A 25,890-nucleotide genomic window follows, 5' to 3' on the forward strand; every position below is an offset into this window, starting at 1 on the left:
AGTTCCTTGCTCGTGCTCTCTCTCCTTCTGCTCCTGATTTGGACCTTGAGATTTCTGTCTGGGGCTCCAATGTGAGTCTCTGTCTCTGTCTCCTTTCATCGCCTGATGAAGGTTAATATTCAGGAGGATGCCTATATGTTTTTCTTTGGGTTCAAAGAAAACAATTTACATTCTGAGCTCACCTTATAATGAGTGTAGATTTAGGACAGACCCCTAGTCATTACTTTCCTACAAAGACTCATCATGAACAATGGCCCAAAGCTTTTAGGATAGGTCAGTAACCTTTGAGAAGATATTCTTTGACTATTACAGTGCTGTTTTTCTTCATGGGTTATTTTAGATTCAGAACACTCCTGTCACAGAAATGCAAGCAATTAAATATTTTCCACATGAGCCATTTGCTCCAGCAGAAGAATCCAGATTGTTCAATGAAACTGCCTAGGAAGGGGAAAAACTTCCTGGAATTTTATTTTTCATGATAAATTAGATATCTGGTGACTCAGATTAAACTCACAGTGGCAAATAAACCGCCACAATGTCCCTAGTTATACACTCTATTGTATGGATGTCAGATCCTTTTCAGTAAGTTTGTAAATTGACTCTCAAATGTGTAACATCATTCTGTATTAAATGACAGTTTTGAGAATGTGAAAACCCTAAATAGCATTTATAGATTGTAGAGACGCTAATATAAAGAGTGAATAACCATGGCTTGCTTAATTTGCACTTATGTCTCTGTTCTCCAAAGACAGCTCGGTGTCTCTCTGCTGTCTAGGAATTATTTTACAGTGCCAACAAGAGCATCTCTGCCACCTCTATCTTGGCAGATAAAATCTATTCAATATATTGAGTTCCTCCTACCATTAGAGAGACTTGCATTCTGTGGACAGGCCAGCTGACCTGACTCCTCCAAAAAAGGTACTGTTCTGATCTCGGACTATTCTTTACACTACTCTGTTTAAAGACTTCCTGATCTGTCGGTGTCCCTATAGTTCATATGTGCCATTAGAAGCATGACACAGGATAACATGGTTTTTCTATTTGTTAGATTCCAAGATTGGCTTGGTTTAGAGAAGCAGAGCTTGGATTCATCCCATTATCAAGTACAGTACTGGTCGTTAATTTCAAAGACACTCTATCTTTCTGTTTAGTAATATGTACAAATGATGGAAATACAATTCAAATGGGTGTTTTAAAATAGGGTTAGGGACAGCTCTAATTTTATGAGGAAAGAGAGAAAGAAATTTCAAGACAAATGCTATTCTCTTTGCCCTTAGTCTAGTGGATACCCCCTTTAGTTCCTGATATAATACAGTTATTTGGTCTCATTATCATGAGTAGCATTCTGGGTGTCTGATTCCCCTTTCCATTACTTGTCCATCTCAGTAAGCATGGAACCAGACTTTCATCCTAGTCTAACCCACCCTTTCCTAGTATCCATTTCATTACAGGAAAACCAGATATCATGACAGGGCACTACGTCTACTATAGACATCATGCTAAGTATGGCACACAGAAATCTTATTAAATCCCAGAGTCATCCTGCTCCATACAATACAGATCTGTACATTTTAATTCTATTTAGAACTTCCTGAGTTCCAGAAGAGCTCCTCCAGATTGTCTATTAGTCCTATGCTGAGAACCTTTCTCTAGCTAACCCTGTCCTTCTTCCTAAATGACCACACTGGCAGTGAAGATTGCTGCATTCAGGACTGCAGATTAAGCTCAATGTTAGACAACTTCCCCAGTATGTATAGAAGCCCTGGATTTGATTCCAAAATGGAACAACAACAATAAGTCCAGTCTCTTTTGACAACTTGCTCAATAACTATGCTCAAAGTCTTATCAACTTATCATCCAGCTACTTATCAGTTCTATGATACCCTCTTGATTTTCATTCCTTCCTCTTTGTTTTGGATCCTAACAGTCATTAAGATTATAATACTCTGCCACATAGTGTTTTTGTCTTTAGTTCCTTCTTTACTATCTATTTTTCCATACTCTGCCAGAGGAGATTTCTAAAACATGGTTCTTGACATGTTCTTACTTTCATACACAGAATTATATAACTTATGAACTCAAAACTCCTCTTATAGTTTAATGTTTTCAGGAACCAACTATCTCTATGATCCTGACTCCCTAAACTACCTTCCACATATGAAGAATTCTTATATTAATTCACCAACAGTCATTTCTAAACATACTTGTTGATAATTATCAATTTTATTATACCCCATTTTAGACCTTGGTGAGATAGTAACAAGAAAAACCAATATAAGATATTTCATATGGGACAGAATTCTGAAAAGGGTAAAGGATATGTTTACCACTAAACACCAATAAAATTGTGAGGATTAAATAATATTTTATGTTGGTACAGGGGCTGTGGATGGAAACGTATAGGAATGTAATAGTTTTTCATTACATAATGAACAGACACGGGGATAAGCTCAGATTCAATTATCTGAAAATACCAAATCTTATTAAATTGTTGTACTTGGTAATTAAAGCTTATTTTATTATTCTTTGAATAATTTTGGCAGGCACATAAATTTAACTCCTATTACACTGCTTCCGCTGATCATCATTCCTGCCTGTAAAGAGAACACCATTATTCAGCCAAACAGAACCCAAAGGCTGCATGCCCCGGCAGTGGCTATCGCCTGCAAATAGACGAGCTAATAAGTCTTTTAGGAAGAGCCTGTAAATGACTAATGTGAGCTAGGAGAGTTACTCAAAGAAATGTCTACTTTGTGACCCTTCTCTAATTGACTTTGACAGACAAGTAGACTAATAGGTTTAATGTCAAGGGCTTAAGTCTTCACCCTTGTGCCACAGGCTTTAAACAATTTCTTGTTGAATAGGATAAAAATGAAGCATTCCCTTTTAAAAGATCAAGGAAAAGTTAAATCACTTAAACTCAGATATCTTTTATTCATTTATATTTAGCTTGCCAGAACGCACTTTCACACTTTTAATAAGCTTCTTATAATTTTTCACTTTATAACAAAGTACTAAGAAACAATGAAAGTGCGAAATAACAGTTCAATTTATTTTGAATTCATTTTAAAGTTAAAAGAATATTTGTATATCTTAATCTAAAATTACTTCAGTTTTCCATATGCTTGTACAAGTGATGATTCAATTTCAGATTAATTTAGATCACTTTGGTAATACAGTAATTGTCTGCTGAATAAATCCATCATGATAAAAATGCTTTCTATTAAAAGTAGCATGTTCTGTTTTCTAAGAATTAAGTTTGGATATTGGTTTTGATGTTGCTAAAGAAATAGAAATACCCCACTGCTTTATAATTTCTCTAAAAGAAGGATAATCATCAATAGTAATCTTTAACTTTATTTTAAAATAGATACAAAAACATAAATAAGGTAAGTATATATCTGTAATATAAAAATTCTTGAGATATTTTCAGGAAGTGACATTGAAGAAGAGATTAGCATGTTATATGTAATGAAGTGTTTTAATTTTTAAATTGTCCCTATAGTTTTCAACAATGTTGTGACTTCATTCAGACAGAGAGCACAACACTGGTAAAAGGACCTGACTAACCATCTCAAATACTGAAGTGGTAAATTATCCTGTCCTGAAAAGGCTTCCTGGTATAGTAACCTACTACATACCCTATTTACTTTTCTTACTCCATTTTGGACTATCTCATTAGCTAAGGTACAGTAAAAAGCTTTGAGTGTGGAAGTAAGGGAGCAGCAATATGGGTTAGTGCAATGTGATAAACCTTGACACACAGCAGAACTAAAGATTGCTTTAAAACTGATGTATGAAAAGATTTAAATTTTTAGTATTTTCATGTATGAAGCCACTGTGAGTAAAGAAAATAGCTTTGAAGTATCTACCCATATACATATGGAAAAGTAAAATGCAATTGCAAACAAACAAAGTTGTCTAACAAATGCATATTCAGGAATCCCACTGGGATTAACTATAATTCACCTTTTCAAAATTTTAAAGCTGAATTCAAGTGTCAAGTATTTTAAAAGAAAGTTCTTACCATTCAGCTTTTCTAAATACTTTATAAATCATTTTACTAGAAAATTGAAATATTTAGTCCTTAGTACAAATCATGCTGCTGAAATAAATTTCAGTTAAAAATATACATAAACATCACACATGCATGCACATATACGCTCACAGGTACATACACAGATGCTACTATTATATAAAAAAGGAGGAGTTGTATTTAGCTGGAAAACTATATATCATACTATATCCCAGGAACCAATTAAAAGATACTAAAACTACATCATATTACAAATGAATATTCTATTCTAAAGCCATACACAAGGAAAAGCAAAATTTCTACAAGAGTGAGATTAATATAACATTAACATGTTAAGTCTTGAACATTTCTTTTATGGTTCAGTCCCTTGTTCATGTAAGCTTCTACAATTACATAATACAAGTTTTCAAATACAAATTTGAATCATTAGAAAACTGTAAAGAATGGCATTGATTACAACTTCAGATCTTTATTATCAGTAGTTATGACAAATATTTGTATATGGAAATTTATAAATAAATTATAAAGACGGGGATCTCATTGTCATGCTGCTTTTCAACCGTGAGTCAAAGATTAGAATAATAGAAATTAATAATGAATAAAAGATAATAGTGATGATGATACTTCTGTCTTAAACATACATTAAAAACAAAGCAAAACCCTTATTTAAGGCATTCAGATAACTCTAAAAATGGCAGGACACATTGCTATATCATTTAGCTGACAATGAATTGAAAACTCAGAGAAGTCAAGCTCTTTGCAGAGGGTCATTTGGACCTACACAAAGGCCCATTTGGACTACAGTGATATTGGTGGATAGGGTTTTCATGTATGGATTTTGGGAAATACAATATGTCCTTCTGTCATGTAAAATATATGCAGTTTACAAAACTGTCCCAACTGTTAGTCCATACCAGTATCCGTCAATTATCCAATGTCTCATTTACATGTCATTTATGACAGATAAAGTAAGCTAGAAGGAGTAATTCATCAGCTGTGATCCTCGAAGTGATGTGTATAATGTGTCCCCCCCCCAATACAATGTCATCGCAGTCATAGGAATAATGTTAATATTTCCAACTGGAGACCTGGGCAAGAAAAGAAGTCTTAACTGACCTCAAACAAGTCTAGAACTCAGCAAGGAAAGCCCACTAGTTCTCTTAAGGGACAAGAATACAAATATCATTGACTTTATGCTCTATTCCAGGAAGGTAGCAATACCTTTTATCAATTTTCCTGAGCTGTACCTTTATCTCAGCCAAATGGGCAACCTTTTCCTGTGATGCCAAGTAATTCATGAGGTGTCCAACAAAGGGGATGGCACTGTCCTTCAAGAAAATGGCAGAGACAGCTTATTTTCCCAGGTCTGTAAACTTAGGGCTCAACCGCAAAGAAGATGTTCTGACCTCTGACCTCAGCTGCAACCATTTCTTCCCATCTCTAGAGGAAAAGACCTGTGTATAGCCATTTGGTCATACAGGTTTGGTCTCCCATCTTAGAGTCCTGGGAGTTTGAAAGCCTTCATTTTATTTTACCTATGTCCTATTTAGTTTAATCTGGTAGGATTTCTGGTGCTATAATCTAATCTATTATTCTTGATTTTTTTCTAAAATGGATTACATTCATTGTCAATCTCTTCATGGTGAGACTGTTTATCTGTAACCCTTCATGTCCTTTTCAGAACCAACTTTCTCATCTTTTGTAACATGTACAGGCTGAGAATTTTCCAAATCATTAAGTTCTGATTTCTGTTTAGTAAACCATTTTTCATTTCTTTCCTCTTATATTTTATTATAGGTAGTCTATAGTAAAATATATCATATGTATTATACTATATTATATCACAAATCTTAAATTTGGGGGTCTGGAGAGATGGCTTAGCAAGGAGTGTCCACTGTTTCTGTGAAGGACCTGAATTCAGTTCCCAGAATTGATACCAGGTAGCTCACACACAACTGCCTGTAATTCCATCTCCAAATAATCTAATGCCATTTTTAGTGTCTGTTGGTACTGCTCACATGTGCACAAACTAATACACATACATACATACATACATACACAGACACACATATGTTTTTATATAATTCAAAAAATAAAACCTTTTAAAATATTTCAATGATTGTGACTATTTGCTTTTAAGCAAAAGGCAAAACTTTGCCTTCTGGTATTTCTACACAAGTTTCTGAAAGTCTACCAGGCTAGGTTTTTACATTTTGCATTTCTAAAACCCAAAACAGTACATAAATAATGACACAGAAGAGTTAGAAAGAGTACGTTATGAACTGCAGAAGAAGACACTCAAAGCATCTACTTTACAACTGATGCTCACGCAGACTTACTGTGCCATTCAACCTTGAGGTTTGAATGATTGCTCATAGCTGCCTTCTCCTCACTTCTGCCTCCATTTTTAAAACCACTATTTCCTGTACACCTCTGATAACTTCCTGTTTCTATTTAATCTGTACTTTGCCATGTCCATTTGTTGGCATACATACTTTTGTATGTATAAGGATGTGGGTTGAAAGCTCCCTCAAACTCCATCCTCTTCCGGTTGAGGCAACTATTTCTAGATGCATATAATTTGGTCTTCCTTGAAAACTTTGAGAGGATACAATCACTCCTACAACTATACCTTCACAGGTTTCTCAATGAATTAATAAAAGTTTCTGGTTTTCACTTTGCCTCTTCCACACATGTACATCTTGAAAGTCAGGGTTCTATCTTACACCTTTATCTCCACAGAGAACAGTATCTGGGTTATCGAAGGTAGTGAATAAGGTACCTCTGTTGAACAATTGCATGCACACCTGTTCAGAAATCCTGAAGGGGTGGAGGGGAGAAGGGGAGAGGCAGGAAGACATGAAGACCTGGGATCCTCAAGATGGGAGGACAGAGAGGGAGAGAGCAAGGAAGGAGATATCATGTTTGAGGAAACCATTTATAGCAATAGCAAGAAACTTGGGCACTAAGGAAATTTCCAGGAATCCATGAGGATGACCCCAGCTAAGACCCTAATCAATATTACAGGCTTCCCCTGTAATCAGATTGATGACTATCTTAAAAGTTATCATAGAACCTTCATCCAGCAACTGATGAAAGCAGATGAAGAGATTCACAGCGAAGTACCTGGGCTGAGCTCCCAAAGTCCAGCTGGAGAGAGGGAACAGCAATAACACGAGCAAAGGGGTAAAGACTATGATGGGGATACCTAGCGAAACAGCTTACTTGAGCTAATGGGAGCTCACTGACTCTAGATTGACAACAAGACCATCAGCATAGGGCCAAATGTGGCCCTCTAAATGTGGGTCACAGTTGTATAGCTGGGGTAGTCTTTGGGACCACTGGCAGTGGGACCAGGATTTATTTCTACTGTTTGAACTGGCATTTTGGAGCCTGTTCTTTTTGGAGGTATACCTTGATCAGCCTTGATACAGGGGGGGCGAGGGTCTTGGTTCTGTCTCAAGTAATATGAGACTTTGTTGATTATGCATGGGAAGCCTTACACTTTCTGAGGAGTGGACGGGGCAGGGGGAGGGTGTTGGAATGAAAGGTGGAGGGAATGGGAATAAAGATTGGGATGTAAAATGAGAAAAGATTGTTTTTAAAGGTAAATTAATTAATAAAAGGACCACATAAAATAAGTAAGCCTAGCAATATATTTACATTAATAAATATAATATACATATATAGAGAAAAAATACCTGATTCCCTGAAGTGCAAATCGTTTCCTCTATAGCTCAGTTTATATCAAAATTCAAAAGAAAAGAAACAGCATTTCTTCTCTTTAGAATTAAGATCTTTGTTTTCATGGGACCCAGTACAGCCTGTGACTATTTACCTATGTTTAAATCATCAACAGTTGTAAACTCTTTAGCATGTCTGCTCATTCTGCTATCAGCATGGTAATAAATGTTACACAGGACATAGGATCTTATGATTTATACCTGTTTCATTACCATGCATCCTTTTCCATTTGTCGTCACCTGTTTGGCTCCATAGCAGTAATTCTCAACCTTGGGAAATCTGTAGTCCTTTGATAAAGTTCCTCTTGCTGTGATGGTTATCAGAGTCTTAAAATTATTTGTGTTGTCACTTTGTGAGCAAAAATTTGCTACTGTTACGAATTATAATATAAATATCTGATATGTGACTCTTGTGAGAGGGATTTTTTTGATCCCCCCCCCCCAAAGTGGTCACATCCCACAGGTTGAGGACCAGGCTCTAGATAATGATTGATGATTGCAACTCCTAGTCGCACATGTAATCAGGCAGAGAGAGGCTTGCTGCTCACTGAGTCTGTGCCTTCTCCCTTTCCTGAACACATGGGTATTGTGTATTTCCCTGGCTCTACTGGATCTCTGTCATGTTAGCTATAGGGAATGGCATCTGGGTGATAGTGCCGAACATAACATCTGATGTCGGATCATAGAAACACCTGCTTGTTCTCCTCATGCCTTCCTTCTCATAATAGCACAACTAAACTAAGCAGGATAATCTTCTATTTATATCTTGTATATTTATAATTTAAATGGATTTGTACTTTATGCATAAAAGATACAAATTTATCCAAATATACTCTGTGATCTTTTAATACACATGTATAGAATACAAAAGTTAATCAGACTAAGCACAACTTTATCTGGTGTTTATCATTGTGAATTGAAAGCAGTAAAAACAACTTGTGTCATGTGTTTGTTTTGTTGTACAACAGTTCCAGCACTTCTATCAGTATAACTGCAGATGGCTATCATTTGGTAACTATTCCCTTCATTCCCTTCTTTTTCAAACTTTATTCAGGAGCAGAAAGTCATGAAAGGTTACGAGGTTAGCTCCTAAAAATCTCCTCTTGAAAACAAAATAGTTCAAGTGCTAGGTGACTCATTTTTTTCTACAATATCAACAGATAAATAAATCCATCACACTTGCTATGTTACATGTTTTGAAGTTAGTGTATGACAAACACTGGTAACTTATAGTTGTATTACTTTGGGTATTTGTCAAGATGTTGAATCAGATTGTTGTGGATAATCAAGTCAAGAAATAGGCATGAAACTTTGTGTCTGAATGTGCGAGAAATGGGAGATGGGAAGGTAGGCTCCTGAGAAGCTGGCTCTTGCCTCCTACACCAGTGAAGGGTGGCTGACAAGACTTCCATTTTTGCAGATTGCCCATTGAACAGGCAGCTCTCAGACTGCCGGAAGCCCTGCTGTTTGCAAAACTCACTTTGAATATATAATGCCAATTATAGGGCATGAACATGTCAAGAATTTGACAGGTGTCTAGGAAAGTGAAAATATTAATTTTATTTATGCATTTTATGTTTTTAAATACCTCTGAAAAAGATGTTGACTAATGCAACTTAAAAGGTCTATATGTGTTCACTGCCATATGAAATCGCTGTGACACTTCTCCTCCACGCCTCCCAGAAGAAAGACAGAAAAGAATCTGGCTAAAATAACATAAGCTGAAGGGCTTCAATATGAATCACACCCTGACAGAATCATCTTTGAAAGTTCTAGAAGAAGTCAATAATTACAGAAAGATGAAAAAGAAGGAAAAAAATAGAATAAGACAAGGAAAAATAGCCTAAGAGACCTGCCATAGCGTTCACTTATAGGACTTTAGGCCATTTCTTAGAACTTAGATAAACATATTTAATATATGGTATTTAATATTTTATTGTCATTATCAAAATGTAGAAAAAATCCAGTAATCATGCATTCCTTAACCCTGGTGTAGCATAGATTGACCCAAAGCATAGTGATAATTGCACATGTGCTTTTATATTGATGATTTACAATTATATCATCTAATATTGCATAACTAGTTCTTTGCAACTAGAAAAGTGGTTACTTGTGGAGTCAAAAATTATTCTTTTGTTCTCAGCAAAGATCTACAAATCATGTATTTTTATCTTAAAATAAATATTTCCCTCATTTATTCATTTATTTAATATACATGATCTTAAGTTCTCAAAGTTATAATAATTATTTTTGCAAACACAAAATTCATGTCATCTATATCACCTATAAATTTCTTCAATAAGATTAGGAGGAAAATCAGCAGTAAAAATTCATACTAAAAATTACTTTGAGTGATATTTGTCTTCAAAAGGTTGCCACTTATTAGGATTGTCCATAATGAACATAATCAATGTCAAAAATGATCCTGAAAAAAAAAGGTATACTCTGGGGGAGTCAGAGAAACCTGATATAACAACATGTCCAATATGTGTTCCTGCAGTCTCGTCTGTCTCCTTCAGCAACTTACCTAGAGAGAGAATCATACCTTTATGGAGATCTTACACTTTCCTTTTGAACTATTTTAAATACAGTTTTGCATGCAGTTTAAGTTTTAGAGCTGACCCAAAAAGTAAATTTTGCATGCTGTTATAATTCCAAAGATATAATTTTAGTTTTATTATATCTCGTATACAGTTTAAATAATGTCATTGAAAACCTGAGTCATGTAGATTTTTGAGTCTACCATCTTACAGGGTAGTGAGTATTTGAGAAATAAATCTAAAGTAGAGGAAATGTAGACACAGATAGTAAAATTGCCATAAATTTTCAACTTCAACGAACTATGTCATCCACCCTTCATTTCTTCCTCATCTCTGGTGTTTCTACCTCCTAAAACTATGCCTTTGTGGCCTACACATTCCTGTCGAGTCACTGTTTTTCTAGCTCTCTTGAGGTTTTTACCTGCCAGGATAGCATACCCTGGGAAATGTGGACAGGAGTGAAAATCGAGTCTTTGTCTCCAAAGAGTTACTGTTTTATGGTCAAAGATAAGGTCAGAAAGTTCAACTTGTAGACAGTTAAATCATTAGCCAGGAGATTGGAAAGAAGTAAGAAATTTACATATTATGTTGGAGAAAATTGGGTGGACTAGATGAGGTGGTATATATGGTGTGTACGTGTCTATGGAGAGACAGAGAAAGGCAGGGTTCACAGAAACAGGGAATGAATGAGTTCACTTTGGTGTTAAAAGGAGGCTTGCTTGACTAAATACCAGATTAGCCTAATCTCTGACAGTTGATTATATGAGAGATGATGTTTAAAAAGTCAACAAAATTGGTTCAAATAAACAAGGTCAATGGTTAGAAAAACAATGTGCAGAAAACTAGACATTTTTCTTTTCATAAAATTTCTTTTGGAGTAGTTTTACAAATCAGTAATTTTACAAATCAGGCCCACTCTGCATATGCTTTTCAGTGCCTGACTTAGCAAGTGATGGCGAAATCGGTGTTTGGGAGCTTAAATAAAACAAATACAGGCCAATTGTTCCCATATGAGTTTCTGCTGGCTGGCATGAAACTAGCTCTTCATGGTTATAAAATTGAATTATCCTAGGATTAACAAGCAGCTGTAGCAGATGTGGTGCCAAGATTCAGGCCTAGCCTCACCATGTGCTAACTTTAAAACTGGAGCCAATAACTTTTGCTGATAAACTTTATTAACCTATGGATCTGCGGTAACTGGGGGAAGATTTGACATATTAGCACATGTATAAAAGCCAGTGCTCACTAGAAGGAATTAAATTCATATTAACCAAATGAGAACTGCTGTTGTTTGGAACATGGTCTGCAGTTTTAAATTTGCTTTATCAAGGTTTTATGCATAATGGAAAAAAGGAAGTTATTCAACTATGAAATAAGTGCAGAGAATCATTATTAAAACCTATTAGCTTCCTAGATATATGTCCTAATGCTTACTTAGTAAAGCTTTTCAGTTTGAACTCCAACAACCACACTCCTTTATTAGCTTATAAAGCTTAAATCTTCATAGCAGGAAAATGCTGAGTCCCAGTTAGTGGAGTGTACAAGAAGTGTGTTGGTTTGAATGATGATGTTTTACACACAGATTACTGGAAGTCATCTAGTCCACGTAAGCAGATACCCAAGAGCAGCATCCTCTTCCTGGGAATATACACAAAACTTCTCACAGTTCTCTAAACATTTTAAAATGTGAGGATGAGAATTGTTGGCCTAAAGGTGCACATATAACACACATGCCTTATGGAAAAAGAAAAAAACTAAGGTAAAATGTATTGTCCTTAACCTGGTAATACATTTTGAAGATGATTAATTTCTTTGTTCAGATTTTTGTTTTGCTGCATAGGATGTAAGCTGATTCATCTGTTATCAAGCTTCTGAGTAGATCTTGAAGGGCAGCTTCCATTTTAGATTATTTGCAGTGGTTCAAGAAGCAGGTGATTTGTCCAGTCCCTGTGGCCTTGCTTGTAGGCAATGTAACTCTTATGATTGTCATTGTACCAAGGGTCTGGGGCGGTGGTGGTGCACGCCTTTAATCCCAGCACTCGGGAGGCAGAAGCAGGCGGATCTCTGTGAGTTCGAGACCAGCCTGGTCTACAAGAGCTAGTTCCAGGACAGGCTCCAAAACCACAGAGAAACTCTGTTTTTAAAAACCGAAAAAAAAAATAAGCATCTTTATCACTAGCTTAGAGTTAACAGGATAGGAAACAAACATATTTATTACAGAAAAAAAAGGCAAATGGAACAATATGTGGTCTTTATTATGGAGAATTCTATTCCTATAAAACAACTATTATTTAAATTAAGGCAACACACACTAGACATACTGTAGGGATGTAGAATCTTTATTTAGGAACTTCTGTGCAAATTCAATAGTCATGAATTGAAATGTAATACAGTATCTGAAGCGCATAGACAGTTTTATGAGTATTCTCAGAACAAATACAAGTGAAAACAGCTTTAGTAAAGCCCCAACTTCCCTTCCCATTATCCTCTGAAGTAAGACATTCTCTATTAATATTGGAGTTGCTGTCTTAGTATCTGCATTGCATTCATTGATTTTGTAAGGTTTACTTCATCCACAGAAAAGGTGAAAACACATTGGAACTTGGGGATGATTGTAAACTTTTCCTCTGGATTGCTCATTGAACAAGTTCACCCCACATACTATGAATTACTTAGAATGGAAAAATGTAACCTATGGGTTTAAGCCTGATGTATATTTCCATAAAATTAGTGCTGATTATTACTAGAAATGTTGTCAAATTCTGAAAGCATGGCTGTCTCCAAGAAGATTCTCAATAGATTCCCAAGGGATAATGGTTGAATAACACACAGAGACACAGCGGCATTCTAGTTAACAATCACTAGTATAGATGAATTCATCTGAAAATATTTCAGGTAAGAAAGACAGACCAAGTAAATCCAACATTATTGCTGAGTATGAAGAACAAAGAAATCTGTGCTCTTTTGTTTACTGATTAATGTTGTCAAAATGCACTGATACTTCAAGTGATTCCATCTTCAATCTAAAATTGCCTATCCAGGTAAGTAAGACATATTGTAGACTAAATTTGCATAATGTTGAATCTTAATTCACCAATTCTTGTTTTGTAGTTCTTCAATCATACATCTTCAGTGGTAGAAAGACAATGAAGTCCTGACTATATTTTTTTAATGTTTACATCATAATGATGTTGATAGGATTTCCTAGCTTGAGGATTTGTAGTGTATTGAGAGAATGGCAGGTGCTTTGCATAGACTATCTTTTACTTCAGTGGAGTCTTCTCAGTACCTCATAATGTACATGAGCAAAGGAAATTGGCACATTTTAAGTTACCTTTTTTAGGCTGGAAGCCAGTTATGCATACAGGCTGGGTTAGAACTAGTTCCAGTAAACCTTATCCTTGGTCACAAATGATCATTTGTGTAGAGAAAACCTACCAATTTTTTACTATAAAGCAAAGATGAATAAGAAAAATACCCCGTATACTTTTCCAATATCACTTGATTTTACACCATCCAAATGTTCTGATGTATGTATCATTGAGACTGGTTGATGACTTGCAGAACTACTTCTTCAAGAATAATGATACATAAATAAATGAAAATCATATATATTCCATTGAGATGACCAAAATATGGCACTTTTCTGAGTTACTCATTTAAACTCTTGGGTCTTAGCCAGGTGGTGGTGGCATACTTCTTTAATCCCAGCACTCAGAAGGCAGAGGCAGGTAGATCTCTTTGAATTCAAGGCTAGACTGGTCTACAAAGTGAATTCCAGGACAAGCTCCAAAGCTACACAGAGAAATTTTGCATCAAAAAAACAAAAACCAAAACAGTAGATGTATAAAATACATACATACATAAATCAATAAATAAATAGATAAACTAATTAACTAACTAACTAATTAACTAACTTCAGGGTCTTACCTTAAATATAAGTTTTGCCTCCTCACCCATCCCAGGGTCACTCCTGCCATCAACTATTAGCAAGATTGTAGACAAGCTTTCCGTTTGCTCTGGATCTGATAAAACTTACCTTTGAGAATGGCTGTGTCAGCAGCAGCTAACACAGATAATACACACACAGCTGAAACGTATCATGACGTGAGTTCTCTGACACGCCCAACTCAATTTGAGGATACTTGCGAGGTAATTAACAGAATGAAAAAAATGTTAAATTTATCCACTTAGTATTAGTCACCATGTTATTTCATTATTAACTCCTAATGATAAAGCTGCCACAAATATTGCACACAGAGACATGCACACACTGTGTGCTCTCCATTCTATTTTCCAAGGGCCAACATATTAGAATCGTTTGTTCTTACCGCAACATGAAGTACTGTCAACACAGGTTCTTCAGCTTCATCCGGGGTACTTTACATCTAACCATTCTACATCTTGAAACCATCCTCAGTAGATACCCTAAAATGAAAAAAGAAAATGGTAACAAGGGAGAGGAAAAAAAAAACAGTACTTTGTTCAAGAGTTTCTACCTGTTTTTGATTAAACTCCAAAATAAAAATTCCATGTGTATTTCCAGACTGTAATTTCATGAGTCAAACTAATGTCCTGATCCCCAATGACACTATTGCTTACATTTCCTCATAAATAATGTCATCATATTTGTTTTTGTGAACCCATATGTATTATTTTATAACCCCTAGGAAAATGCTTAGAATGTAAGATAATTTTCACATCAAAGGATTTTAGTTTAAAATTTAGTTTGAAACAAAATTTTCTATATACCAGGAATAACAGATAGCTAATAAAGTATTAGAGAGATCAAATTATGCTTTATAGCTACTGTTAGAATAACACATGCAGCATAAATGTGTCGTCATCTTTCCTCCTCCCCACGTTGGAGAATTCACCCAGGTTTTAGGCCTGACAGACAAGGTCCCTACCAATAAGCAGCTTTTTCAGATCCTACCATTTCTTATTTCAAAAGATCTGGAGATGGCCTTCTAAAAGACAAATTGAAAACACCTAAAACTTCAGTCAGAGAAGCAGGTAGGCTAACTGTTGATTTCACCCCTGCTTTCATTCCTCCAAATTCGATCTCTAAGTTTTTTCCTCCGAGCTCTCTAACAGACCACCTGCTGCAGTGTCTCTCCTGCCCCATCTCCAGGAATCATACAAAGGTCACCTCCAAATTCCCTCCCCACTTCTTTTATCTCAGCCCCCAACTCCAGCAGGCTTTTTTGGGAACCCATCAGCCAAGCCTGCCAGAGAAGCAATTAGGCTAGCAAAACAGGCAGCAAGCTTCAGATCTTCACTGTCCCTCCTCTCCTCCATACCCAGCTCGCCACTCTGACCCTCAGCGCTGCAATAGAGCACCTGTTGTGGACTCTCCTTACTCTCTACCCAATTTTACACATATATGAAGGCCATCTAACTGAACTAAAATAGTGGAAGAGACAGATTCCCAACTTTTCTCATGTCAACAAAGGAAGCTTCCAGTACATTGATGGGGTTACATCTAATTACTTTTTTGGCCAAGTGGGTCCTATGGGTCCTATAGAAACCCCCAAGCAACCAGGATATTACCAAGACTATAGGTTGCTCTCCAAACTGTCACTAAGTCCCCATTGCTAAAGACAACTCCTATGCAACTAGAGAAATCAAGATGGGACCTACACAAAGCCTTCATTTCTATGCACTAGCATCTTTGGTACAGAAGGTACTATGTAAAGTATCAAAGATAAAACATAAACACCAACCCAGCCATAAACACTTTGATCTATAATAGTTTCCTGTCTGAAAGATATGTTAGTACACCGATGTCAAAAACTTGTGGGAATAAGCAACCAAAATCTGATTTTCCTGAAGGCCCCTTCATGAGATGGAACCCATACCCAATACTGTTTGGTTGGCCAATATCCTGAGACTAGATAGCTCAGAGACCTAGGGTAAAAACAATGGCTACTGATTTAAAAATTAAGACAAGCAAGAAAAAAAGTAGCAACAAAATGACTTCCCAATAACATTCTACTAAACTCATGGATCAGCACCTGCTCGGCCATCATTAGAGAACCTACTCCTGTAGCAGATGGGAAACGAAAACCCACAGAGATCAGCAGTCATAGGTTACAAAGAGATATTGGAACACTCATCTCTAAAGGAGATGCCTCAGTCAAATCCCTCCCCTCTGGCTTAAGGGACCCCATGAAAAAAGAGGTGGAAAAGTATAGGAGAAAGAGTGGATAGAGAATATCAAGATAACAAGGACCTACAAATGAACACGACTCTTACACATATGAACCCGCAGCTTTCACAGAGCTTGCAGGGCTTTGGACCATCTGGGTCCTAGAGTTGAATGGAGAAGTGGACACATGGCCCTAACTCTAACCCAGAAGTCATCTCCAAATGATAACCACTTGCAAAAGGGAATCGGAGTGGGGAACAAACTACTCTTAAGGATAGGCTGTTTGCACAGCAGCAGCTAGCCAACCGAAAGTGAACTCACCTACATCTTTGGAGGACCCTTGTCTGTTCATGTCATGTGAAGGATCTTCTGTTTTGTTGATCTTTTTAATTGTATCTTTTAAAAAATGTATATATATTATACATATATTTGCCTGAAAGGTTCATTGTTTATATTTTTGGCTTCTAGTCCAGCATTTTTATGAGATTCCTGTGTGCTAGAGTGTGTATCTGTTTCTTACTCCTCTTGGGCTCTTTTTCTTTGACTTGCTTGTTTTATCCATTTCTGATATGTTATTTTTGTTTTACCTTCTTATGATGTTCTGTTTTAATATATTTTATTTTTATTCTTATTCCATAGGGGCTGTTTGTTTTCTAATGAAGGACAGAAAGGGTGGATCTGGATTGGCAGGGAGGTAGGGAGGTACTGAGAGGAGTAGATGCAGCAGAAACCTTAATCAGGATATGTTATGTGAAAAAAGAAAAGAAAGCAAAGCCAAACCTCAAGTCTCACTAAAGGAAAACAAAGACATAGAATCACCTATAACACACATTCTAGCACCTCCACCTATTTGTCATTCAGCTTTTATTTGAGAATATTTATTATGAGAAATAAATTATCCTATGGGTAAACATTTTTGTTTCCATTCAGAGATACTATCTGTAAATTTGCCAGGAATTATTCATTGTTGCCCAATTTGTCAATTTTTATTTTCAGACTCTGTCAATATCAACCCAACTTTTTCTGTTTGTGTCTCTTTGTCTCCTCCCCCTTCCTTCTTTTGCCCTGCTGCACATACAAGCAAACTCAGATATACAAACATATCCAAACATAACCAAAATTAGTGTTCAAAATAAGAGTCATCATATGAAAGTCAGCAAAATCACTGTTATTCATCAACTAAGGGCTATAACTTTTAATTGCTAATTTAGTTTTACTAACACAGAAACTTCTGATAAATAATTAATAAAGTCCTGATTGTGCGAATCACAGCAGTGAAATACTGAACACTATGTTTGTGCCTTCATGGATTTCTATTTCTGCAGAAGAAACAAAACAAGATGAAAAGTTCTAATTTACTGGATATTTATTAGATATTTAACTAAAGTTAAATATAAAAACATAGCCCACACGATCTATTAAATAATATTGACATATCAAATGTACTTGACAGGCTAAACTTATTTACGGAATTTGAAAAAAAACAAGGCCGGCTGAATTTCCCTTTCAGTAAATGTCTCTCAAGATCTCATGTTTTTTAAGCTGTCTTCAGCTTCGGCACCGAACTCCATATCCTGCTCTGAGACTGTGGCATTGAGATTCTGCACACCTCGCTTCTCCTTTGCCAGCTGGCATCCTCTTACGTTCCGTATTAGGGAGCATAAAAGAGAGACTAAGTGGCAGCAGAAGGGGATTGGGCTGATCTCCGGCTGCTTGTCGAGGTCTGCATTTCCTTTACAACCACACTTCACCCGCAGAGCTCAACTCTGCTTGCATACAGACTTTTAAAAAGCCTGTCAGAACTTGCTCTATCAAAAAATATCCTATAGGTCTTTGTGAGCCATCCTGGTTTTTCCTGGGGTCCCAACTCTTGGGGTGAGGCCGTGACTGGCTGCATGATATCATCTCCAATAAGTAGGTACCAGAGTTCTAAAGGGTCCCGCTTTCAAGTCTCCGTGTCTCCGTCCTTCTCAGTCCACACAGGAGAAGGGCTTCCCCATTCTGCCATTGCTCTATAATCTCAGAGGCATGGTTTCCTTTTCAGTTTTCCGGCTGCACTAAAACCCATGCTTTATATTAACATATAATATATATTATATTAATATATACTTATATTAATATTCAGTAAAATAGCATGTCTCATTGCATTCTTCCCTGATGGAACCCTTTAAAGTATCTGTTCTCAATCTTGAGTTTGAGGGCAGGAAGGCTAGGCTAGGGCAAAGGAAGAATCAGATACTTTTTATATACTTCTTCATTAATTTTATTGTTATAATCTCCAGGAGACCCAATGAAACAGATGGATATTTATAATTAGTTCATTAATATATGAGTGAACATTTTTTTGCATCCTTGCAATGCGTGTTCACTTTTTATATATTATTCCATCCATTATTAATGAAGTTTGAGAATGTAGAGTACATCAGGCCCATTTAATGGGCAGAGGACTGAAATTAAAGTTAAATTGCATGTCATATGGCAAGTGTGGAGCCTCTCAAATGCAAGATGAGCTATTTCGTTTCTGATTCCTGCGGAGGGATGTTCTTTTCTCTCTTCCTCCCTGGTGTCAAACTGCTTCATGCTCTGGAATGTGTAATCTGTGATGTGTTTTTCGAGGCTGGAGAATATTCATTCCACTCCAACATTCTCTTCTTAAATACACCTCAGAGAACTGTGAGAATAGCAGGGGACAGGGGGGGTCACAATGTGGGAAGGAAAACAGACTGAAGCCAAAGACCCACTGGACCTTACTTTTGGGTTTCAAATAACAGAATTGGTGTTTATCTCAATATTTTCGTAACTGAGGGCATGTGTCTGAAGAGCAAAATCAGTGTTCTATTTGCAACCTTATCTCTTTCCAGCTATTTGTTATTATTGTTCTTAGTTGCTCCACAAATGAAACAAACCTACTGATGTCAGGATACTCAATTCATAATATGGTTGCAATCATTCATGACATTTATCCAGGAATCAATATAGCCATAACTTTAATGTTAGACCACAAAGATGCGTGTGTAGGGGACACATTACTAGAAGTGTCCCATGAGGTGGGTAATAAGCAGAGTTTTAAGGGAGTGTGAAGAACGAGGATTAGAGAAACACTCCTACTATGAATGTACAATGGGGAATGCTGGGAACTAAAGAACATAAACAGGAAATGGGGGCAGGGAGATGGAAGACAGGAAGTTGTGAGAAAGGTTCAACCAAGACTCACTATTTATGGAAATATCACAAAAAAAAAAAACCTGCCACGTTCGCCTTTAATCCCAGCACTCTGGAGGCAGAGTCAGGCGGATCTCTGTGAGTTCGAGGCCAGCCTGGTCTACAAGAGCTAGTTCCAGGACAGGAACCAAAAGCTACGGAGAAACCCTGTCGCGAAAATCCAAAAAAAAAAAAAGCCTGCCACGTTGTTGTGTCTCAATGCAAAAATAAAAAAATATATCTAAAAGTATAATAATTGATTAAAATGTAAGGAGAATAATTCTTGTTTTCTATACTTTGGAAGAGGTTTTGTGGTAATGAAAAATAAATGAACAAATTCTTAATATAACTACTACATGACTACATCTTTAAGGTCAGAAAACACAACATAAGAATACATGCACATGCACACAGTGTCTCCATCTTAAAGATCTGCTTCATAGGCCGTTTGCAGGGGAGGGAGAATGATAGAATAATACAGCCTCTAGGGAGCAGAAAGCTTTTCATTCTTCCATGCTTCCTCTCTCATAACTCTTTTCAGTAGAATGAAGGTCTTTAGAATGGGAGTTTGCAAAGAGGACATAATGATAAATTGTTTCCCCAGCTTTCATTTTGCCATGGAGTTGCAGTCTGGGGGTGTACAAGAACTTGAAATTATAATAAATGGTCAAAGCAAAATCCCATGTGAAACACTACAACTTCAGGATGGCCATTCTAAATTTATAAAAATTTGTTGAGGTGTATAGACTATGGGTCTCATTAATTTTGGAGTATGGTATTATTTTATTTGCAATATTTTATTTAAATAATAAAGAAGTGAATTTAAGAGACTTTTTTTTTAAACGAAGAAACTGCTCTAAGGTGCAGTGACATTCTACACACCTGGTAGGAACAGATGGGTGTTAGCCTTTTTAGACCACTCAGACCCAGCTGAACTGTCAGGGGAACACAACTGCATAACCGCAAAGGAGAGCTTAGCAGATGTGCTGAAGAGTTGAGCCCAATGTGCTCACCACAAAATGAGAAACAAGGGAGTTGAGGTTCAGGTCACTGAGCTTTGGCCTAGTTTGCTATGCCATAATAAACTACAGATAGTTGGCTCAAATTCACCTTCTTTGAAGAAGAAAATAAAAATGTAAAAACACATCTGTATGCCAGTGGCTGGAAAGGAATAAACACCCAGAATATACTAGTATAACAGCTTTGTCCAGTATCCCCATGAAGTAATTTATAGTTAGTCATAAAGATGACACTTGACAAAGTGAGTCACTGTATAGGAGTTAGCAACTACAGGATCAGAGTGTGGTTTGAGACTACTAAATCTTTTCATGATCCTCAGGTAATGAACCTGGGTGTGGAGACACAGGAAGCTGGATGACATCAGCTCTCAAACTCTTGGGAAGTATGTTCCACAACTCTTCAGAATTATGGGAGTAAAGACCATCAATATATTTAACTTATAGTAATTCATTTTACTGTGTATGGAATGCAGAATTAGAAACTTAAGATATTTCATTATGTATCAATAAGTTATTATTTAAACATTAAGTAATTCTAAAGTAGCCATGACATGAATATTTTGAAACTTAATACTCTTAAACTTTCCAAACTTGGGAAAAGTTTAGAAACACATGTGTAATCTAAATTTCAAACATACGATTCAAAATATTTGAATGTTTATATACTTACAAACTCATAACATTTATATCTGTTATGAGAGTAATGTTAAATTTCTTGGTGATAATACTTAAAAATCAATGTACTTTGTCATAGAAAACAAAAAAGCCACAAAGTCGCAATATGGAAAAGCTTTTACTGATATATTTTGTGGCTGGTAAAACAAGCATTTTTCAAAACAGAAAATCTGGTGAAGAGTTTGGCACTGCTCTACACTGTTTTGTGAATTCTGCTAAAGTCATACCTAATAGAAGACATCTGCTTTCATATGCATTCAGTCTATGTGGTATGTGTGTGCTTCTTTGGTGGAAGCATATGAAGAAAAATCCAAGTTGATACAGACATGTCAAAGACAGAGACTTCTCCATGTGTTTGTTGTTGTTGTATTTAGTTTGACTGAATAATGACCTTCCAGAATTAGTTGTATCTAAAAGTTTAATTGCATTGTTAAACATCAAACCACAATGAACAACTTGTAGACTGCTCTGTTAAATTCCCCTGGTCTTGTTATTGAATCTTGTATAAATGCAAACTTGGTCATCAAACACTAGCCATCTGGATGATATTGCCATATGTTAACAATGTGCAGTCTCAAAAATATTAAATATGAACTACCCAAATGCCAATAACATCACCAAATATCATCAGAAAAGTGTTTCTTTTAAATATAACATCAAGGATATAATAGAACCCCAAAGACTTTCATGATTCTGGTGTATATTTAAATATTAACCTAAATAACTAATAAAAATTAGAAAAAACTTACCTTCCTTGGTTCTGTATCTTCAAAGGTGAAGATTCCAAAACTTTTCCATGAATACTAGTCTTACTTTATATTAAAACTTAACTGTGACAAAGTCTTCATTTCAGATTGCAATTCAATCACACAAGTTTTTTTTTTTGACACATGACAACAGCCTCCTTCAGTTTATAGTCAAAGTGCTTCATGCCTACTTTACATTTCATCACAAAGAATATTAAGATTTCCACCAAGGACAAGCTGTAAAGTCATCTCTCCTACTTCACCAAGGACACCACTCACAGAACCGCATGTTCTGTTCATTCACTTCAAATGAATAATGGTGAATAACACAGTGACTTGTTAGTTTGTCACTCCCAACTTGAAAGAAACATTTGTTAGACAAATGGATCTTTCACCCTTATACTGTGGGAGAAATATTCAATCGAACTTAAATGTAAATGGTATTATTTTCCTTTGAAAATATTTTCACCTAGGAGACCTTCAAACAACTATGGTAGCCTCCATGATGTGAGGAGTGGTGTTTTGAGAAGAAATCACAAATAATGGGCTAATGCAGCAATCAGAGTGGGCAAAATGTTTTCAGTAGTTTACAAACAGGCAGTCTTCTGCAGATGAAGGTTCTGATATGCCTTCTCACCCTCAGTAACATCACCATAGCAAGTTATAATAGGTTTATGCTAAGATAAGAATAACAAGAGCTAGGCTAAAGGAAAGGACTTGTTCATCTGTGACCTATAACTTCCCTTAATTTGTATATGGCAACCCTTTTCCTAAGGTTATGGGCACTGTTGACTAACCATGTCAGGAACAAAGTAGTCGGCTCAGAGAATTGACACAGGAGAGATAAAGGAGAGAAAATTACTGAAAGACAGTGGCCAGGAAGGTCACAATAGACACAACAAATAACAGTTTGAAGCAAGGAGTGATTAATAAAAAATTCGGAAAGAAGGAAAAATGAAAGGAGGGAGACAGAAGGCACAGAAAGTTTTTGAGTCAAATGAGACAGAGAGAGGCAGAGAGACAGTGAGAAATAAAATGGTTAAGGGACACAAAGCCAGTGGAGACAACCAGAGGAGCTAAAAAAGCAATATCAGACAGCAAGACAAAGACTGAGTAAGAGAATAAGTAAACACGTTTGCTTTGAAATGATTTCCACATGATTATGAATTCCAAGATCATTAGGTCTTTTGTGGTGTATTTTGGATAGATGTGTATGTGTGCTTCTAGGCAGGACATGAATTGTTTGCCCATCTACCTACCAACAACTAAAAGCAACAGTGGTTATTAATGAAGGAAGCAAGGGAAGTCCTGCAGAGGAAGAAAGCAGGCTTGATGGCCAGCAACCAGAATGGTTTGGTGTATTGTAGCAGGAGTTGGTCCTGGTCATCATGCCTGCCCACAAGAATGTAAGAGTCATAGTCATTGATTTTATTTTGCCCCTTATCACTCAAACTGGACTTATGAAAAATTCAATGCAACTCTCTCTTAGAACACATAATTTCTTGTAATATACATGTATAAGGTATGTACTTTTCCAATATGAATTACTAATCATTCTCTGCAATATAGTAGTTATGTCTAAATTGTACTACATGCATGCCTGGTGTCTGTAGATATAAGAAGGGATTGAATCTACTGGAACTGGAATAGCATATGGGTTCAAGTTACCCTTTGTGTGCTAGGAATCAAACCCAGGTCCTTAGCAAGAATACTGAGTATTCTTGACTGACGAGCCATCTCTCCAGTATCTATGTCTAGATCTTTAAATGAATACTTAGTAAACCTCTTCTTTGCATTTGAATATAAAATTGCAAACTCATGTCTCCCAGTATTTACATTTTTATTATTAGATATAAGAAAAGACATCAAATAATGTCCACCATTAGTAAAAGATTTAAAAAGCTCAATTAAAAATGATGAACCTACTATGTCATACAATCATCAGTATGTCACTACCTGTGTTCCTGTGGAATGAGGTGAATGGGTGACTGATGAATACATTAGATTTTAAGAGAGTATATCATATGTAAATTGAGTTTTAGAATATTCTGGAAACAAAAGCAAGCTCAGCTGGGGCAACAGCACAAGCTCCAGGAGGCTTGTGCATCACTGGGAAGAAAAGTGGGAATCTGAGTGTATGGCGGGGAATCTTGCTGTTGGCTGCTGCAATGCAGAACCAGAAGACAAGATGTGTTTTCTCTACTTCCAGTAACTTTCCAATCCCATAATCAAGAATTGCTATTTATTAAAGTGATAGGCTATTGTAATTACAGCGATGCTATTTCTGTATGTAGGAAGTGAAGCAGGAGTCTCTGGGTATTCTCAAAGGCATGTGACTAATGTCTGTGAACCAGAGAAGACATGTACAGGCCAGAGGGTCAGTCCTATGAGGTGCTGTCTCTGCCGTGGACACTTTCCCTTATCCCATACTCTCTCTTCTGTATACCTGCCTTTCCCCAACTTTATGTGTTTCCACATTATAAAAATTCTGACATTCTGACAATATAATAAATTTTAACAAACTCATTTGATCACAGAAGCGTGGCAACGTTTTCTCAGACGTTCCCTTCTGAAGACAGAGCTTGCAAGATGATGACTTTGCTACCTAACACTATGACTCCAGGATTCTGTGATTTCAGGCAGAAGGGCTGTGGAATAGAGCAACAGAAGTGATAGAATGGGGAATTGTCTCTAAAATAGTGTGACGTGCCTCTATAATCCAGGTGTTTGGACTGAGTATTCAGGAGCACAGCCGTTGAAGAGCACAGAGAAGGGCCTGTGACTTGGCCTCAATATGATAAGCTCAGGGTTCACTTTGTATGTAAAACAGTCCTTGGAGCAGTTACATAAGGACCACTTCATTTTAGGTCAATGAGCCTGAGGGAAAGATTTCACCTGAAAAGATCAAAAAAGTAGAGGAAAATGATAGGCCCTAGATATCGGCTCCCCAGGCAATTCAGTGCTACTCTGCAAACGTGCAAACTCACACGTGTGAAATCTGGCAGAAGTAGGAAGGTTTGCTTTGGAGGAGAACCAGAACAAAAATCCAATGTCTGGTATAAACATTAAGAGTTTATTTCACGGCTATATCCATCCTTTCGGTTCAGCGTCCCCCAGATTCCCCTAAACATTATGAGTCTGGTTTGCCTGTCATCTGTCCCTTTCAGGTGAGGTTTTGCAGGGCCAGGTGGCAGTAATAAAATCTACACATAAGGCTCTCTCTACCCTCAATCTGGGGATATAAACTTTCCGTTCATATACGAGCAGTTGCTTCAGGTTTTAAGATCAGAAACATGACCTTTTTAATGTTTTGATTTTTTTAAACCATCTTTTCTCATTTTGCATACTAATGTTTTGTTTTTTGAACATCTTTTTTTGTGAGGAAACTCAGATGATTATCACACCTTAACTATATGAAGATAAATGTGAGTGAAATATTTTAATATTTTGTAGAAAATAAATTCCACAGGCATTATATCCCAGACTACTACTCACCGCTAACGATCATTTCTAAGCAGTCTTTTCCTGTGGATCCTGCCTACAGGAAAACTATGAGATTAGTACTATTATCATTTCAGTTTTGTTAATGAAAAACTCAAAGTAATTAGATACATTTTCTCAAATCACATAGCTTTTAAATGCTGGGCCATATATGATCATATTTCTATTATTCTACTCCATAATTCAAATATTTTATTATGCTACCCATTAGTACTTAATTGTGATGCCATGCAGCCAGAGTAGCAGTACGAGTCCAGTTTTTTTTTTTGGTTTTTTTT

At 36.4% G+C, this 25,890-nt stretch overlaps 1 protein-coding gene across 2 annotated transcripts in view; it reads right to left on the reverse strand.

The window, feature by feature from the left end:
• Lingo2 (leucine rich repeat and Ig domain containing 2) overlaps positions 1–25,890 on the reverse strand; it is a 1,024,105-nt gene that overhangs the window by 811,910 nt on the left and 186,305 nt on the right. For both annotated transcript variants that reach the window (XM_026786729.1, XM_026786730.1), the window contains exon 2: positions 14,651–14,747. The gene's annotated coding sequence lies outside the window, so the exon portion shown is untranslated. The remainder of the gene's footprint in view (positions 1–14,650; positions 14,748–25,890) is intronic.

Source organism: Microtus ochrogaster, linkage group LG5 (assembly GCF_000317375.1).
Source record: "Microtus ochrogaster isolate Prairie Vole_2 linkage group LG5, MicOch1.0, whole genome shotgun sequence".
Taxonomy (NCBI): Eukaryota; Metazoa; Chordata; class Mammalia; order Rodentia; family Cricetidae; genus Microtus; species Microtus ochrogaster.